Below are 18,583 nucleotides of genomic sequence, written 5' to 3' on the forward strand. Positions count from 1 at the left end.
GTCCAAGATAAGGTTCAGGGAATCTGGAAACACATAAAGCCACGCCTGATGTTGTAGTCAGCAACAAGCTGCAGCCAAGGTTTGTCTTTTAAGGAGCAGGTTTGTCAGCAGGTGTGAGCCATTAGCGTTTTGGCCTTAAGTGGACAGGCCTGCCTCTCTTCTGCCTGACCTTCTGCTGTCTACGTTCTGCAGGTGAGGGGGGAGTATCCTGTTCACTGTCTGCGTCTGGCTGCAGGGCCTCTGCTGTCCCTGGGGTGCTCTGCAGCTGAGGGGGAGAAGGAGCTGGGTTCTCAGGAGTTTCCTCTGTTTCTCCTTCTGGGTCTGCTGCTCCTGGGTCTGCTGCTGTTACTCCCGAGTCATCCTTGACTGATGAGTCCTCCGATGGGGCCATGACACAGCAAAGGGAAGAACTGATTGCCTTTCTGCCTCCTCTATCTATCTATAGATATAGATCTATATTGCAGCAGAGTGCAGAAATAATTGGTTGGTTAAAGTCTGGTAGTTGAAAGAATAAAGAAACTTAAGGATTGTTACTGCAAAGAGGTGAAGTCATACATGCTGAAGCAGCCATGTGGCTTGTACTCAGGGAGCCATTACAAAGACAGGAAGAGAAGGGAGGAAGGGGAGGAGCTAAGCCTGCAAAAACAGGAGGAGGATTCAGCAGAGGGAAGAACTGATTGCCTTTCTGCCTCCTCCAACTGGTACAGATCACTTGTAACAGGCATTGAGGCTTTACTCCCAACACACCCTGCGTAGCTAAATAGAAGCGACAGCGGTGCTGGAAGGATGGCTCTGCCCCACCACATGTGCCATTACTGGCCATGTCCTGTGGTGCATTTTGGGGCACAAAACTATTTTAGGATGCCCCTGAAGGTTGCAATTCTAAACACACTTACTAAGGGATGAAGCCCCATAGAACTCAACAGGACTTACTTCTGACTAGATATTGTCAGGATTGTGCTGTTGGTAAGGCTTGACTAGAGATCATCTGCAACGCATATCAAAGCAGGGTTGGCAACCCCCTGCCTGGAATGCCTGCCTGCCTTTTAACATGGCTGCTCCAAACTTCTTTACAGACTTGACCCTTCACTGCAGAGAGAGGTCTGAGAAATGAGTAAGAATTAAGAAGATTCTTTACTCTTTCCTGCCTACTCTGTGTGCTACTAGAAACTCACTTTGACAGCCAAGCCAATTCCAGTGAGTAATAACTAACAGAGAGAAAACACACATGGTTTGGTCTACTTTCACAGGCAGTAGATTGGGAACAACAGCAGTTGAAGCCACACTTCCCAGTATGTGCATGTTCTTTTAGCACGATTGGGCAAGAAACAAACCATCATGCAAATAACAAGGTGCATCTTCAGTGGGTTTAAGGGAGTTAAGCCAGTGTGGTATAGCGGTTAAGGTGTTGGACTGTGACCTGGGAGACCAAGATTTGAATCCACATACAGCCATGAAGCTCACTGGGTGACCTTGGGCCAGTCACTGCCTCTTAGCCTCAGAGGAAGGCAATGGTAAACCACCTCTGAAGGCCGCTTACCATGAAAACCCTATTCATAGGGTCGCCACAAGTCGGAATCGACTTGAAGGCAGTCCATTTCCATTTCAAGGGGGTTGAGCTGAGTGCATGGAACCACTGTTGTTCCTTCTATGGATGTAAGGCAATAAGGTCAGAGGTAACTGAAATGCAAAGAGAAAAAGAAAAACAAGACAGTGAAGATTTCCTAAATGCAACACCATACCAGCCACAACAAGATTCCTATGGGTCAGGCAGACAACTCAGCATCCCACAACCAGTCAGGATTCATAACCCAAAACCAAAACTAAAAAAATCCTGGCAGCCAGTCAACCAAGGTCACAGAAATCCCCATGCAGCACAACCTGACCCAGGGGCTGAAGTTAGTGCAGAATGCTGTGGCACGATTGCTGACATGAGTGAGATCCTATCAGCACACAACATCTCTGCTCTGAAATCTGTACTTGTTGCTGATTTGAGGTTTTTTACAATAAAGCAGTATATAAATGTTGTAAATAAAATAAATAAATAAATGTAGGAGTCACTGTGGCCCTTGGGTCGCTTCCCTCTTTTGTACCAAGTCAGGCCATTTGGTACCTTCTAGCTCTGTACTGATGACATGGACTAGCATTGGCTCTCCAGGATTCCGGGCAATAGTCTCTTCCAGAGATTTTGGACCTTTGCATGCAAAGCATGTGCCCTACCACTGAGCTACAGCCCTGTTTAAAAAAGTATCTTTTAAAATTGTTCTTTTCAATTCACTAATGAATGCACAGCATACTGGGGTGGATCCACACTATGCATTTAAAGCACATTCAATTGTGAGGGGGAAACTTCACTTCCCAGGATTCTTTAGGGGAAGTCATGTGCTTTAAATGCGAGTTGTATGTGCTTTAAATGTATTATGTGGATCTGCATTACTTCATAAACTTTGCCCATGTATAAATCATTTTAATTACATTTTAAAATGGAAATAAGCTACAAAGTATACTGGTTGACCATGGGCTATGCACCATCTGTCAGCCTTATCTGCCCCTCAGGGTGAAAACAACAGAGGGGGACCATGACCACCCCAAGGAAGGACACACTTAAAATGTAGATGAAATAATAATTTGTAAATAATAATTTACAACCATAGTGTGAAATCAGATACATATCAAGACATAGTATGAAGAAATATTTATATAAGCATGAATGTCAAAGATGTTTATTATTTACACAACCTGTAAATATATTTATAGTGCAATCCTATGCATATTTACTCAGAAGCAAGTTCCAATGTATTCAATGGGGCTTACTCAGACAGGGAAGCACGCACAGGACTGCAATTCAATGATAAGGAACTTCACTCAACCAATCCAAAATTCAGAATCAGGCCACTTTAAGCTGTTTTGCAACTATTTTATATTTGTTTTACTGTTATTGGATTTGAAATGATTTAATTTCTTGTTGTGAGCTGCCTTCGTTTCCATCCCTACCTCACAGGGTTGTTGGAAATATTCTATATACACACACACTGGAGATGTAAAAATAGATACAAGCCATATAATAGTTTATTGTCAAAACCAGTTGGCCACTGCAGAATTTTTTTTGAATAAGTATTAGTTTTCTGCCAAATAAAAGCAGTGAACCCTAAGTAAGCCATGCCTAACTGCTTTAAAAAAATAAAAGGATCGGAGGGGCAGAGAAATATTTACAACACAATCCTTTTCTATGTTTACTCAAAAGTCCCATTGATTTTCAGCACAATCCTAACCATGTCTACTCAAAAGTAAGTCCTATTGAATTCAGTGGGGTTAACTCCCAGGTATGTGGAATTAGCTTTGCAGGTTTACTCCCAGAAAAAATTCATATTGGAAAGCAGGTTATGAATAAGACAGGTTATGAATAAGACAAATAAGCTGCCCTCTTGCACATTCCAGTAAAATTTAAACTCGTTTGACTCCTTAATTAGAAAAAGTATAACACTGCAGCAAGTACACTTTTTAAAACTTCTGTTCAAAAATTATTTGAAAAATAAAAAGTATACTATACCATTTTTGCAAGTAATTAAAAAAACCTTACATGTACACTTTTATATCTACCAAGATCCTACTGTGATCTTCTGTTGTAGTGTAATCCTATGCATGTTTACTCAGAAGCAAGTCCCAATCCTGTACAGAGAAAGTACTCTTTATGCTGCTGAAAGCTATATTTTTACTAAATTCCTGATGTGAGACAAGCAGGAAAAGGAAACTGTGGATTTAGGTATTGTCTGGGGGTCAACAAGTCTTGTCAATCACAACCCTGACTTCACGTATTGGCTAAAAACCTGAAAGGACAGGGATTAGTGCAGTCGGTACTAAGAGAAATGGGGGGGGGAGCCTGACATTTTGGTTTATATCTTTTGAACCAGACCACCTCGAAACTTTACTTGTAAAATGAAAGCTAAGAGTCTAGAGATTAAGGTGAGTCACCTGGAGACCCGGAGAGGACCCCCAAAAACCGGAGTCTCGGCTGAAAATCGGATACCAGCAACCCTATTCCAAACCCTGTTTACCTTGGTTAGGCAACTATCCTCAAAACACTGGTCCACACTGACCTGCTGGCTGAGCCAGAGTAGCCCCTCCCAGAGGCCCCTGAATGGAATTTGGATTAAGGGTAATTTGGTTGGCGATCACTCATGACCGAGTAAGATTGTCTTCCAAGTTGGAAGATGCCTGTACGTGAATTTGTTTTATGTGGGGAGATTGGTGCACGATGATTAACACACAATCTTGACAGAAAAAGGCTTTGATCCAATGGCATGGATACCACGACGATTGAAAGTCTTTTATCTCCTGCAGCCTTCATCTGCCTTCATAGCCGTTGTAACGTACACATTGTTATCCTCCGCCTGTTCTGCCATTGAGGACTTTCTTGGATCGTTCTTTGTCTGGTTCCTCTCCCTTGACCTTACCCCCATGGGTGACCCTGCTGGGAGTACATGACTCCCAATGGCATCGCTCACAGGGTTCACTGAAACACGCAAGCCCACTCACCACTGCAAAGTGACGATCCAGCGAGGGTAATTTACACCCAGTCTAAATACAGTACGCTGGCCCAAGTTACACCAGTTTTCTGTAGTGAGGATTGCTCTGCAAACAAAGGAAAGGGTGTGGGGAACAACCATGCAAGACCAAATGATGTGAATAACATCAACTCCTTCTGGGAGGAAGGGTGGGATATAAATTAAATAAATAGACTTTCATTTGTCCAGTTAGCAAGAATACTAAAAATTAAACATTTTTAATGTACATTTCCTTATTCAATTTTCCACCTTTTCCTTTTTCTAACTGCCTTGTAGGAACCAGTAGAGGGCATAGTTTCGCTTTGTATTGCTAGAAACTGTGATATGAACTGCAGAGAATCGAATGCTTTTGCCTGAGGGAAAATAATTATTGTAGAGAATGGAGCTCTGGTGAAACTGAAGTTATCTGAATATGATATGTTGATGGTCCAAGCTGGCTAATAAAAATAAGTGGGAAGAAAATGAACCACAAGGGTCTGGATGACTTAGAGATCGAGCGGAGTAATTTCTAAGAGGTTCTGTTTTTCTAGCTCCAGTATTGGTTACCAGAATTGCCAGCTTTTCAACTGGCCACCAATGCTGTGCTCTTTAACTAAAGTGTGTCTTACTTTATAGAGCACACTCCTCCAATAGGAAGGGCTATCAGGGCTCTGTTTGAAGAATTGTCCAGACCGAGCCCGGTTTAAAGGTTAAGAATCCTAAGAAGGGGGTCTTAAAGTTGCCCATCAGCACCCAGACAGCAGACTGAGCAGGTGCACAGGACACCTGGTCACAGATGAAATGTATGGTGAGATGTGTTGCGTTTCTGTTTAAGTGGCAGTAACTGAAATTTGCATCTATACCTATAAATTAGCATATACACGTTTTTAGGCATCCTTTTTTGTCCCCTTTGTTTATGATGCATTTCCTCTTTTTTGATGACGCATATGTGCTCACACTACTTTTTGATCTGCAGCAACAAATACAGCTTCTCACAGGATTATTATTGTTGTTATTATGCTAGGGATACCAGGCGTCCAGTTTTTGGGCTGATACTCTAGCTTTTGGGGGTCCTCTCTGGATTTCTGGGCGAGTCACCTTAATCTCAAGACTCTTAGCTTTAATTTTAAAAAATTAAGTTTCTAGGTGGTCTGGTTCTCAAGATATACACCAAAACGTCAGCCGCCCCCCCAACTTCCGTGAAATGATCTCTTAGCTGACTGCTCTAACCCCTCCCTTTCAGGTTTGTAGTCAATAAGTGAAGTCAGGGTTGTGATTTGTTGACCTCCAGGCGGAGCCTAGACCTCACTGCAAAGCCAGAAAATGGTTGTTTTTTCCTGTTTATCTGAAAATCTGATAAATTGAGTAAGTATATAGCTGTCAGGTTTTTCCCCTCTTGTGTGCAGGAGTCAAACCCTGGCTGTTGAAGAGGGCAGTGTTTTCAAAACCTTTCCAATATGAAGCTTTAATCCAATACTCGCTTTTCTGGGAGTAAAGCTGCAAAGCTAATCCCACATACCTGGAGTAAACTCCACTGAATTCAATAGGACTTACTTTTGAGTAGACATGGTTAGGATTGTGTTGTAAATTAATGGGACTTTTGAGTGAGCATAGCCAAGAATTGTGTTTGTGTTGTAAATCTTTCTCTTCCTCTCCAATCCTATTTTTTAAAGCAATTAGGCAGGGCTTACTTAGATATCACAGTTTTTATTATGTAGGAAACTAATACTGATTTTAAAAAAATGTTCTGCAATGACCAACTGGTTTGACAACAAACTATTATATGGGATGTATGTATTTTTACATCTGCAGTGTGTGTGTATATATGGAGTCTTTCCAACAACTGTGTGAGGTAGGGTTGGTGACTGGAAACCAAGGCAGTTCACACTAAGAAATAAATCCCTTTAAAATCCAATAACCATGAAACAGGTAAAACACAATAGCTTATATATGCCTGGATAGGTTTGCCTAAACAAAAATGGTTTTAGTAGGTGCTGAAAGAGACATCTGCCTAATGTCAATAGGCAAGGAGTTCCAAAGTGTAGGTGCTGCCACATTCAAGGACTGATTTCTTACAAGAGCAGAACAAGTACTATGTGGCACCCATAATATGGAAATCACACCTTGAACTTGGCCTGGTAGCAAATCAGCAACCAATGCAGATTTCAGAGCAGAAGTATTATGTGCTAATAGGATCTCACTCATGTCAGCATTAACTGTAGCCCCCAGGTCAGGTTGTGCTGCATGTGGATTTCTGTGACCTTGGCTGACTGGCTGCCAGGATTTTTTTAGCTTTGGTTTTTGGTTATGAATCCTGACTGGTTGTGGGATGCTGACTTGTCTGCCAGACTCATAGGAATCTTGTTGTCGTTGTTATGGTATTGCATTTAGGAAAGCATCCCCATCTTTTGTTTTTCTTTTCTGTTTGCATTTCACTTAACTTTCACCTCACTCCCTTACATTCATAGAAGCAACAGCAGTGGTTCCATGCACTCAGCTCAACCCCCTAAAACCCATTGATGATGCACCTTGTTGGATGAATGACTGTTTCTTGCTCAGTAGTGGTAAAATAGAATTTACATATTTGGAAGTGTGGCTGCAATTGTTGTTCCCAAGCTGCTGTGAGTGAGTTTATAGCAGCCCACAGGGTAGATAGAAAGTGTAGAGAATCTTCTTACTCTTACTCATTTCTCAGACCTCTTTCTGAAGTGAAGGGTCAATCTGTAAAGAAATTTGGAGCAGCCACGTTAAAAGATGGGGCAGGACATTCCAGGCAGGGGTTGCCAACCCTGCTTGGATATGGATGTTTTTGAAGAGGATCCCTAGTCGACCTTTACCAGCAGCACAATCCAAACTATATCTAGTCAGAAGTAAGTCCTGTTGAGTTCTAAGGGCCTTCATCCCTTAGTAAGTGTGTTTAGAATTGTAGCCTTCAGGGGCATCAATCTTTACTCCCAAGTGCTCCCATCTAACATCTCTACAACGCTAGGCTCCTTTTTTCCTACAGTGGCCTTCTGGTGACTGGCCTGGCCTGAAGGGACTTAAACCTTTCTTGCCAAAAGCAAGTAGACTAGATTAAATGTACCCTACCCAGGCTCCATCTTTTAGCTAAGATTTCTATCTTAATTTCCAATCAGAGAAAAAATGTTTTAATTGAATGCTCCAAGCAACTGTGATTGATACTTAGAGTATTGTGCTTAATGACATCACTAGGGCATGCCCCTGTGATATCACTAGGGCCCGCCCCTGAAATCTTAGGGTTTGGGATGCTTCTGACCTTGCAACCCTAATTAAGACGTATATGTTTATCCATGTTTTCCTGGACTCTAATTCCTAATTCTTAAATTTTCTACTTTTGTGTACTGCTCAAATGATGATGATTAATTGTTCTTCTTTCTTACACCACAAAGGTACAGAACACTTTACGGAGGGGCATAAAAACAAACACAACGTCACTTTCATTCAGTTGGAGTTTTCAGTCTAAACTTTGACTGGGGGGGGGAGATAAGACAGTGAGAGGGTAGGAGAATGGTACAGATGGAGCGTAGCCTCGGAGTGAAAGACTAGGACCCCACATCACAGGCAGCCCCCAAATGACAATCTAGAAAGTGGCAGATTATAGAGGCAGCAGCAAACAGGCCTGGTGTTGACTCCTAGGTCAATAGGGTCAATCCGGGGATCCACCAGGCTCGATGCTGGTTGCCGCAGCATCTTATTTTAATAAAATGTTTTATAGTTGTGGTGACTGGCCAGGCATGTGCACACTTACAGATGCACATCTTATTATTTTTTTCTTTAATGGGAACATCGAGAGCTGCCTTATACTGAGCCAGGCCATTAGTCCATCTAGCTCAGCATTGTCTACACTGACTGGCAGTGGCTTCTCCATGGTTTCAGACAGGAAGTCTTTCCCAGCCACACCTGGAGTTGCCGGGGATTGAACCCGGGACCTTCTGCATGTAAGGCAGACACTCTACCACTCAACTGTAGCTCTTTCCCTCTCATAAATGATCCTTTTCCAAATCAAAATGGTGCTTACCCCCAAATAAATATGTTTAGCATCAGGCCAACAGAAGCAAAGCCCATTTTATTCCTGTAGTGATGGTGCTGTGAGTCAAATGCAAAACTGCACATCCTTAGAGTATTTATTATGTTAAAAAATCAGGATTGGCAAGCTGTCTTTTGTTTTTATTTTATTCTAACCTATCAGGAATGCAGAAGCATTTGTAAAGCGCTGGCTGGAGGTGTTGGGGAGAAGAGAAATATGAATGTTGTGCTTCACAGTTGAAATAATACACGTGGCTGTCTAAAAGGGGCCCACCTGTAAGTTCAGGGTCTTAAATTACCTGTCTGCACTGCTGGGAAGGGAGAACGGCAGCAGCAAGGAAGAGCAGGATGGACGTGTGCACCAAGACAGAGGAGCAAGGCTGGGTTGAAAAGTTGGCAACCCATTCCTGATCATGAGACTTTTGGTTAGTTATTATTTATTTATTTATGAAATCTGTATCCCGCCCTTCCTCCCAGAAGGAACCTGGGGCAGCAAACAAGCGATAAAACACACAAAAAACTTCAAAACAAAGCATTTTTAAAACATCTTATTAGCAGAGCAGCTCGCTTTACAGCAGGGTGATGGGGAACTCAGTGCCCTCCATGTGCACTCCACTTCACCTCAGCCCCAGCCAATGTGGCCAACAGTCGGGGATGGTGGGATTCGCGGTCCAAGGACGTCTGGAGAGCCTCAGGTTCCCTATCCCTGCTTTGCAGAATACAAGGTTTTTACGCAGGGCAAAGCCAGGCCAAGCGTGATGGCACTGGGTGGGGGAGAAAACCACTTTCCCCTCTTCGCTCAGAATTTGCCCAAACTGAAAACTCAGGGTAGGGATGCAGAAATTAAAATGCCCTTTCTTGTTGCTGGCTGTGATCGTGCATATTGAGATATTTCTGTTCCCTGTACAGCAAAAGAAGAATTAGAAAAACAAGGAGTTTTTTAAAAAAACAAAACTTTATTTACCCCATTTATCAATGGTCTCTGCAACAAAAAGAGCCATCTCTCTACACAAAGGAATCATAGAATCTCATAGAAACTGGAAGACAACTTATTAGATCATAGCCTGTCTCCCGCCCAGCAGGGCAGGATTGTTCCTGACAACAGATTAATAGTACCATCCACCAACAAGTGTTGCAAGCAAACAGATGATCCTTTCTTTTGCTTGCTATTCTTGTAGAAAGTGAGAATGTTGTCATTCTGACTTTTTTTGTATTATCAACAGAATGCTGTTCCTTAAAAATAAATCCTGCAGATCCCTTCTCCTGGTTGCTAGGAGAGGTTCTATCTTCTCCAGAGCTTGGAAAAGTTACTTTTTTTGAACTACAACTCCCATCAGCCCAATCCAGTGGCCATGCTGGCTAGGGCTGATGGGAGTTGTAGTTCAAAAAAGTAACTTTTCCAAGCTCTGCTTCTCCCTGCGTCTGTGTTTCTTTCCTCTGAGTCTGCAAGAAGTTGGGGAGCAGACCTAACACACACACACACCAATTTTTTCTTGTCTACCAGGGATCTTTCCAAAGTATGAAGCACATTTTTATTTTTAGATGATGTATCTTGACTAAACTTGAGAGTTTGGAGAAGGGCTGCAACTCAATGGCAGAGCATCTGCTGCTCAAGGTCCCAGGTTCAATCCTGCGTGTCTCCAGGTTGAGCTGGGAACAGACTCCTGTATGAAAACTGGAGATCCTCTGCCCTGGAAGGTGGTTTTCTATCCTTCACAAGATATTTTTCAGCAGAGGCTGGATGACCACATATCAGGGATGCTATTATCAGCAGGCGGGTTGGACTTGATGACCTTTAATATCACTTCCAGTTCTATGATTGTCTATAATTTATTATGTTATGTTTGTTTTTTAAAGTGTTGATTTTATTTACTTTTTGATAATTTTATTGCCCGCTGTTTTTAAAGTCTGATTTTATCACTATGTTTAAATTGATCATTTTCCACTATTACATAAATGAGATATTTCTGATTAAGCAATATATAAATCTTGTCTTTGTTGGTGTTTTATGTTTATAACTGGACTTTCCATCATATGCATGAGTGGCAAAGGATTCATAGCCCCACAAACGATACATGCTCCAGTTTTAAGTACATAAAATGTTAAAGATAAACGTCTCTGAAGAGTGGTACAAAGTCATGTGTCCCTGCTGGGATTCTCTGCTAGTGGAGAAGAAATAACAATGCTTGTATCCAACATAGTGTCCCGGCAGCACAAGGATTATTTTTAGCACACAATGGGATGCCTCCCCCTGCCTTCCCCCCCGTTTGCCCCCTAAATCTGTTCTAGGAGTTCCCCCAACTCTTTGGAGCAGATTTGAGGAGGACACAGGATGGTGGTGGCTATGCTAGGGAAGGGCGAGTATTTGTATTCAGTTTGCATGTAAAGGTGAATCTATCAAATTCGCACTTTCCAAAACAACATGAGAACCAAATCACAGCCATCCTTCAAAATTTGCACTTAATTCAGATTTTTTTTATGCAGTTTGCCAACCAAGCAACGTTTACAAAAGTGCATGTTAGGGGAAAGTGTGCATAAAAATATGAATATATGCCTGAAAAGAACATGCAAAAATGCATTAGGTGATGAGAAATTGCTTGCAAAAAATGTGTAACATTGGTCAAAACTTTAAAAAATGGGTTAATTAGGAGAAATTAGCACTAAAATGCTGGAGAATTTTCATCGGGAGTTTTTTTTAAAAAAAAATTCGCAAATTGCTGCAGAAATTCAGAGAACTGAATTTAAGATCAGAAAGATAAGAAAATGAGAGAACAAAAATGGACAGAACTTTCCATCCCTACCTGGTGCCTGTTGAGACTGACAGGGCAGAAGGCAGAGCACCCAACAGTAGTCAGAGCCAGCACCAATGACAGGCAGAGCCAACTCATCCTAGTTTTGACTGCATGCACCCTCTTCCTCCTCTCTGCCAAGTTCTGTGAGGGCAACACTGAGTCCGAGGAGGAGGCAGTTGAGAGGCAATGTCACTGTTTCTACTGCCTGCATGTAAGAAGGTAAGTGGGTGGGGGCTGGGAAGGGCAGCCTGAGTTTGGTAGGGCAGTGCCCCCTTCGCCCTAATGGAGCAGCCTCCGCTGGCCCAGGGTGCTTGGGGGGAGGAGAGGGGGGAAAGTCTGATTGCACTAGTGGCAATCCTGGCATCGACGGGACGTGTTTGATGAATACTGCCCCAAGCGCGAGCAGGCATAAGATTTACATCACAGAGCCAGAAAGCAGGGGGTGGGGATGGGAAAGAGAGAGAATCTTGGAACTACTGTCAGTTCAGAAAGGCATCTCCAGATGTCCAGAGGGTTTAGAGCAGAGGTGAAGAACCTCTGGCCCCCCAGGACGCTGCCGGACGCTAAGTGCCATCAGCCCCAACCACCATGGCTAATGGTTGGGATAACTAGAGCCTTCTGCACATGCGCGCACACACACACACGCATGCACACACACTCCTTGTATTCCTTGTGAGATCCTATTCCTGCTTATATGTGAGCAGGGAGGGTATTTACAAACCTATCACGTCTGGTTTGTCCCCAAAATGAGTTCCTCAAGGTTTGTCATATGAAATTTGAGGGGAGTTCTGGAACATCAAGGAGACTATACATTGAGTGTGTGTGTTTGTGTAAGAGAGAGAGAGAGAGCAGGTGCAATTTTTACCCCAGGATGTTCCGTATCCCGTTATTGAGGATGGGCAAACCTGTCAATTTCAAGTTTTCATCAGTTTCTCATTTTTTTCAGTCTGAAGTTCCATTATCCACCTTTCCATATCAGTTTGTGATTTTTTTAAAAAGTCCTAATGAAAATCCATCAGTTTAGTGCAAATTTCTCCTCATATACACAATTTGTATTCCTTTCTGTTTAATAATATATACATTTTGCAAAGCAATTTTCCCTAATGGAGTGCACTATATATATATATATATATATATATATATATATATACATACACATACATACACACACATGCGCGCACACACAAAACCATTTTTGTTCATGTTACTTGGAAGTAGAACAGCGCTGCAAAATTCAAAGAAGTACAAATTTTATAGGATGGCTTTTCCCCCCCACTCATGTAATGTTTCAGAAAGTGCAAATCAGGTAGGTTTGCCTTTCTCAGTGCAAACTGAATCAAATCTCTCCCCCATCTCTACTTGCTCCCAGTGCTTCCTTTAAACAGAACTATGGATGGGCAAGAAATTAAGAACATAAGAAGAGCCTGCTGGATCAGGCCAGTGGCCCATCTAGTCCAGCATCCTGTTCTCACAGTGGCCAACCAGGTGCCCGGGGGAAGCCCGCAACCAGGACCCAAGTGCAAGAACACTCTCCCCTCCTGAGGCTTCCGGCAACTGGTTTTCAGAAGCATGCTGCCTCTGTCTAGGGTGGCAGAGCACAGCCATCATGGCTAGTAGCCACTGATAGCCCTGTCCTCCATGAATTTGTCTAATCTTCTTTTAAAGCATTTCAAGCCAAATCTATCAAATTTACACTCTCCGAAACAATCTCAGAACCAAAACACAGCCATCCTTCGAAATTTACAATTTGCAATGCAGTTCACCAACCAAGCAATGTTTACAAAAATGCATACATTGGGGGAAAGTGTGCATAAAAATGAACATCTGAGTGAAAATAATATACAACAATGCATTATACGATGAGAACCTGTTTGCAAAAATGTATCCATTTGTCAAAACTGCCTGCCAAAAATGTGTTTATTAAGAGAAATGCTCACTAAAATGCTGAATAATTCTCATGAGGATTTTTTTAAAAATCACAAATTGCTACAGAAATGAGAAGAACTAATTTTATTATGGGAAAAATGAAAAACAGAGAGCCCAAGCTGACAGATCTTTCCATCCCTAAACAGGGCCGAGATGTTTGGAAAGGAGAGCAAAATGTCAAGGTGAAGACATGGGTTGTCTCCAATCTAGTTATGTGCCGAAGAGGGTCATTCCTATAGTGGAGGTTGTGAAGTGTGGAAGACGGAGGCTCACAGTTTCAGGCTTCATTATTCTATATGAATTCAAAGTAAGTGACTATCTGGAAGTGTCCTCTTGCGCCATCAACCTGTTTACTGCAGCCCTGAGTGTATATTGTCCTACAGGGACTCTGACCTTTGCACTGTTCCACCTCAAATTCCTGTCATTCCAGAGGTACAGGAACGCAACAGCATTCAATAAACAGCTTCTCCGGAAGGAAAACAAGACCGCAGAAAGTATCTGGACGCTAGAGGGCCCAGTGAATTGGCACCTCCAGGCTGTCAGTATTTTGCATGGGGGATTCATCACTTAAGTGGATGAAGGGGGTCTGTTGCAACAAATGCACTTTTTGGAAAAAAGAAACCTGAGGTTTTGTAGTTAGGAAAATGATGGGGAGAGATGCACCCAAAATGGGGGATAATGATCGATCGTTGGGAAGACATATAACCTTTGCACACACACAGAGAGATCAGGACGACTGCTCAGTGAAAAGCAGGAACCGTACAACCTCTGCACAAGCTTTGTGCAAGCAAAATCAAAAAGAACACTCTGCCACCTGGCAGAACGAATCCACTTAAAAAACACAGACTTTTTTGCGGTTAAGAAAGTGACGAGGAAGTGCATTGAGTAATGTGGAATGACCAAATGATAACGGGAAGGTGTATAAACGCCGCATAAGCAAATCAAGGTTAATGTTCATTGCCATGCAACCTCCCCACAAATAAATCAGAACAAATGCTCCATGAAGACAGGACATAACCTACCTGCCGGCTCGGTGGAAGCAAATCAGTATGAATGCTCAATAAACAGGTCATCTGGAAAGGCTCAATGATACTTCAGTTATACTGGGGTAGGGTGGGCTTCTGTCCATTTTGGTTCTCCCAGTTTCTCATTTTTCCAATCTTAAATTCAATTTTCCACATTTCTGCAGCAATTTGTGATTTATTTATTTTTAAATCCTCATGAAAATCCTCCAGAATTTTAGCGCGTATTTCTCCTAATAAACACATTTTTGCAGGCAGTTTTGGCCAATGTACACATTTTTGCAAGCAATTTTTTGTCATAGAATGCATTTTTGTATGTTATTTTCACTCATATATTCATTTTTATGCGCACTTTCCCCTAACATGCATTTTTGTAAACGTTGTTTGGTTGGCGAACAGCATTGCAAAATCTTAATAAGTGCAGATTACAAAGGATGGTTGTGTTTCAGTTCTCAGATTGTCTCGGAAAGTTTGAATTTGATAGATCTAGCTTGAAATGTGAATTGAATCAATTTTCTCACCCATTCCTGTACTGGGTGATGTTGCAGTTGTATCCTCCTCACTTTCTAATGGGAGTGCTCCTTGTGGTTCAGGGCTCCAAGATACTATAAGTTGTAAGGAGCTCAAGCAGGGCATCCCACTCCCTCCAGATCAGTCTTCCACTTTGGTTTGAATGATCCTGACTTTAGTGTTCAGTGATACATCTTTGCATTTGAGGACCTTTCCTAGTTCTCTCATAGCTGCCTTCCCCAGTCCTAGCCTTCTTCTGATTTCTTGACTATTGTCTCCATTTTGGTTAAGGACTGTGCCGAGGTATCGATAATCCTTGACAAGTTCAATGCTTGTTAGTTCATTCACATGATTATGCAGAACACGGCTTCTTTCAGAACATAACATTATATGCAGAAAAAGGACCCTGAATTGGAATTGTTATGTTTGGAGATAGCGAGAACTGAATTCTCTATCCCATTTATTCCAAGAGGCACAACACAGCACCAAGATCAGGTCAAAACGTGTGTTTTTTTCCCCAACAAGAAAATTGCAATGGTACGTCAGATTAGTTCATCTCTGGGTGTAGGGAATGAATTCCTTGAAGGGAACAGAAATGAGGATGCAGGAGCATAGGGAGGTGCCTTAAACCAAGCCAGATCATAGATCCATTCAGAGCTTGGAAAAGTTACTTTTTTGAACTACAACTTCCATCACCCCAATCCAGTGGCCATGCTGGCTGGGGCTGATGGGAGTTGTAGTTCAAAAAAGTAACTTTTCCAAGCTCTGCATTTACTTCAGTGTTGTCGACACTGACTGGCAGTGGCTGTCCAGAGTTTCAGACAAGGAATCTTTCCCAGTTCTGGTGAAGATGCTGGCGGCTGAAGCCGGGACTGTCTGCAACCAAAGCAGATGCTCCGCTACCGACCTTCAGCCCTCCCTGAATGAACTCCACATAGGAGCCTAGGAAGCCAGACCATTTATCTGTCTAGCTCAGTATCGTCAACACTGGCTGCCAGCAGCCCTCCAGGGTTTTAGGTAGGGGATATTCCCAGCCCTACCTGGAGATACTAGGGCTTGAACCTAGGACTTTGGCATGCAAAGCAGCTGCTCTGCCGCTGAGCCATGGCCTCTCCCTTCGTAAAGGGAGCCATTGAGAGCAGGATTCCCGATACACGGAGTTTTCTCTTCCCCCAAGTTGCTTCTTAGGAAATCTGTCGGGCTCCTATGTTTTTTGGAAACGTTTGCGCCCCTCGTTTATCATCCCGTGTGCCAGTGGCAAAACTGATGGAAGACAAAATATTGTTATGAGCATGGGGGTTGGAATGGACGATCCCTGTGAGTCCCCTTCCAGCCTCTGATTTGGAATCCTGTGCCGTGGGGCTGGCTCAGCTGGCCAGATGAATTTCTTTTGTTAAGCTAATAGCACGGCCAGGTTGCTAATGGGTCTTTCAGGTGCCCAGCAACTGGTGAATGGGCCAGGAAGATCCTTTTGTCATTTAAACTCTGCAGGAGAGCCTTCCCCCCCCCCTGCAGCTAGCAGAGGTTTGTTCTTGGAGTGTTGTCAGGAGAAAGGCTGGGAACTGGAGGCAGGCAGAGAGGCTATCCACCATGGCTTTAGGATGCCACCTGCAACCCAGAGGGGAAAGCTGGATATTGGACTGCTGATGCCTTGAACCCCTCCATCCTAAGCTCAGGTTGGAATGTGTGTAAATAAATAAACCATATTTCATAAAGACACCGCAGTCTCCGCTGACCTTCTTCCCAAAGGAAAACAAACCCTGGATGAGCGCAGGGACCCCTGAGATCTCACCGCTCGGAGATTGGGGAGGCGCACTACAATACCTGCTTATAAGAGTTCTTCGGTCTGGGGTCACCATCATGGGTAGGGCTGTAGCTCAGTGGTGGAGTATCTGCTTTGCATATTGAAGACCCCAATTCAACCCCTCGGGAATGTCCGCTGTCTGAACCCCAGAGACCTGCGGCCAGTTAGTGTCAACAATATTGAGCTAGATGGACCAGTAGTCTGACTTGGTTTAAGGCAACGTCCTCTATTCCTATGTTCCCATCATGATCTGCAGAAAATCCCACAGGCCTTCCCTTATTCTGGCAGTAAAAATATAGTCATAATAAATTAAACAAGCTATTTGCTGCCCTTTCATGACATCCAAAATCATCTGCTTGTGCCGGTCAACACACTCTCCCTAATGTTAGGGCTGGCTCCACATCCCTCCCAGTGTTTTCTTCATGTTTTTAATGCTTGGAAAGTCACACCTCATTCAACATAGGCAAGGAGCAGCTGTCTTACTGAGTTATGCGGGATGGGCGCGGGGGGGGGAATGGGAAAAGCATTGGCTGAACAGCTTCACTATTTCATCTTGTGTGACTCCCTGTGTACATGTAGTTAAAGCCAGAAAGCTTTTGGAGTAGAATAAAAGCCAAAAGTGAAACAGTCTGGGAGAAGAATTTCGGTGCCAAGACGGGAGCAGAGCTACTTGGAACAGACAAATCACGTCTGAAATAGAAAATCCACCAAGTGATACGCAGAGCAAGGTCGAGCCTGTTCTCCCTGGAGCAGTAACTCATAAATGTCTCCATTTACAGTTTCTTGCTCACCACAAATTTCTATAACGGCTGTTTGTTCCAGAAAAGATGCTACCCTGAAATGCACAAAGACCTTTGGCACAGGGGTATTGTTTGATCTACATATGTTGCTGCCTGTATATGCTTCCTAGTCTACTTTTTGTTTGATTTCTGCCCCCTCCAGATATCCTTTTGATTTCTCATCCATGATAATTTGTGCTCAGGATGCTATCAGGCAGTCATATGTAGAGATGGAAAGATCTGCCAGTTTCGGTTCTCTCCATTTCTCGTGTTCCTAATCCTAAATTCAGTTCTCCGCATTTCTGCAGCAGTATGCAATTAAAAAAATAAATAAATCCTCATTAAAATTCTTCAGCATTTTAGCGCACATTTCTCACATACATGTGTCTGTGCAGTTTTGACAAATGTAGACATTTTTGCAAACAATTTCTCCTAATATAAGTTATTTCCACTGTTTTTTTCAGTTGTATGCACACTTTCCCCTAATATAAGCATTTTTGTAAACAGATTGTTTGGAGAATTGCTTTGCAAAATAGGGACAAGTATGAATTTTGAAGGATGGCTGTGCTTCAGTTCCCATATTGTAAAGGTTGCCAGACACAATGAAAAGTCCTTGGACACTATTGCTGTAAATTGTCATGGTGACTCAAAGTATAAATATATATCAATGTGTATAAATATATATACATAAGCTCCAAATATATATATATATGATGCATTTATTTTAATTGCAACCTTTGCTTTTTATGAAAGTTCTAAATGTTTGGTATCTTCTTTTATTTTGCTATGTCCATGGACGAATGCATTCAACCAGAGGTTCCCAAACGGTGGTCCATGAGCTTCATTCAGGTGTCCACATTAAATATTCATATTGATTTTTAATTGCATTTTATTGCTTCTGTTATTCCTATATTGTATTTAATTGTTTTACAATTTGAATTCTACGGAATGCAGATTGTAATACAATAAAATACCGCATAAGCAATACAAGAAGCAACTGGAATGCAACTGAAAATCATACAGCTTCTAGCGCAGTGTGTTTCAGTGGCTACAGCAGGTAGGAAAATCATTCAGTGCTCTGCCAGGAGGACCCTCAGCAATTTTGAAGTGGTCCGTGGAGAAAAAAAGTTGGGGAACCACTGCATTAGATAGAAACCAA

General features: G+C 42.6%; 1 long non-coding RNA gene across 1 annotated transcript; it reads left to right on the forward strand.

The window, feature by feature from the left end:
* On the forward strand, window positions 1-14,529 carry LOC133371454 (uncharacterized). Its single transcript, XR_009759321.1, has 3 exons — window positions 1-192; window positions 8,755-9,016; window positions 13,456-14,529. It is a non-coding gene; the product is annotated as an uncharacterized LOC133371454 (long non-coding RNA).
* The last annotated feature ends 4,054 nt before the right edge of the window (window positions 14,530-18,583 follow it).

This window comes from Rhineura floridana, chromosome 16 (assembly GCF_030035675.1).
Source record: "Rhineura floridana isolate rRhiFlo1 chromosome 16, rRhiFlo1.hap2, whole genome shotgun sequence".
Taxonomy (NCBI): Eukaryota; Metazoa; Chordata; class Lepidosauria; order Squamata; family Rhineuridae; genus Rhineura; species Rhineura floridana.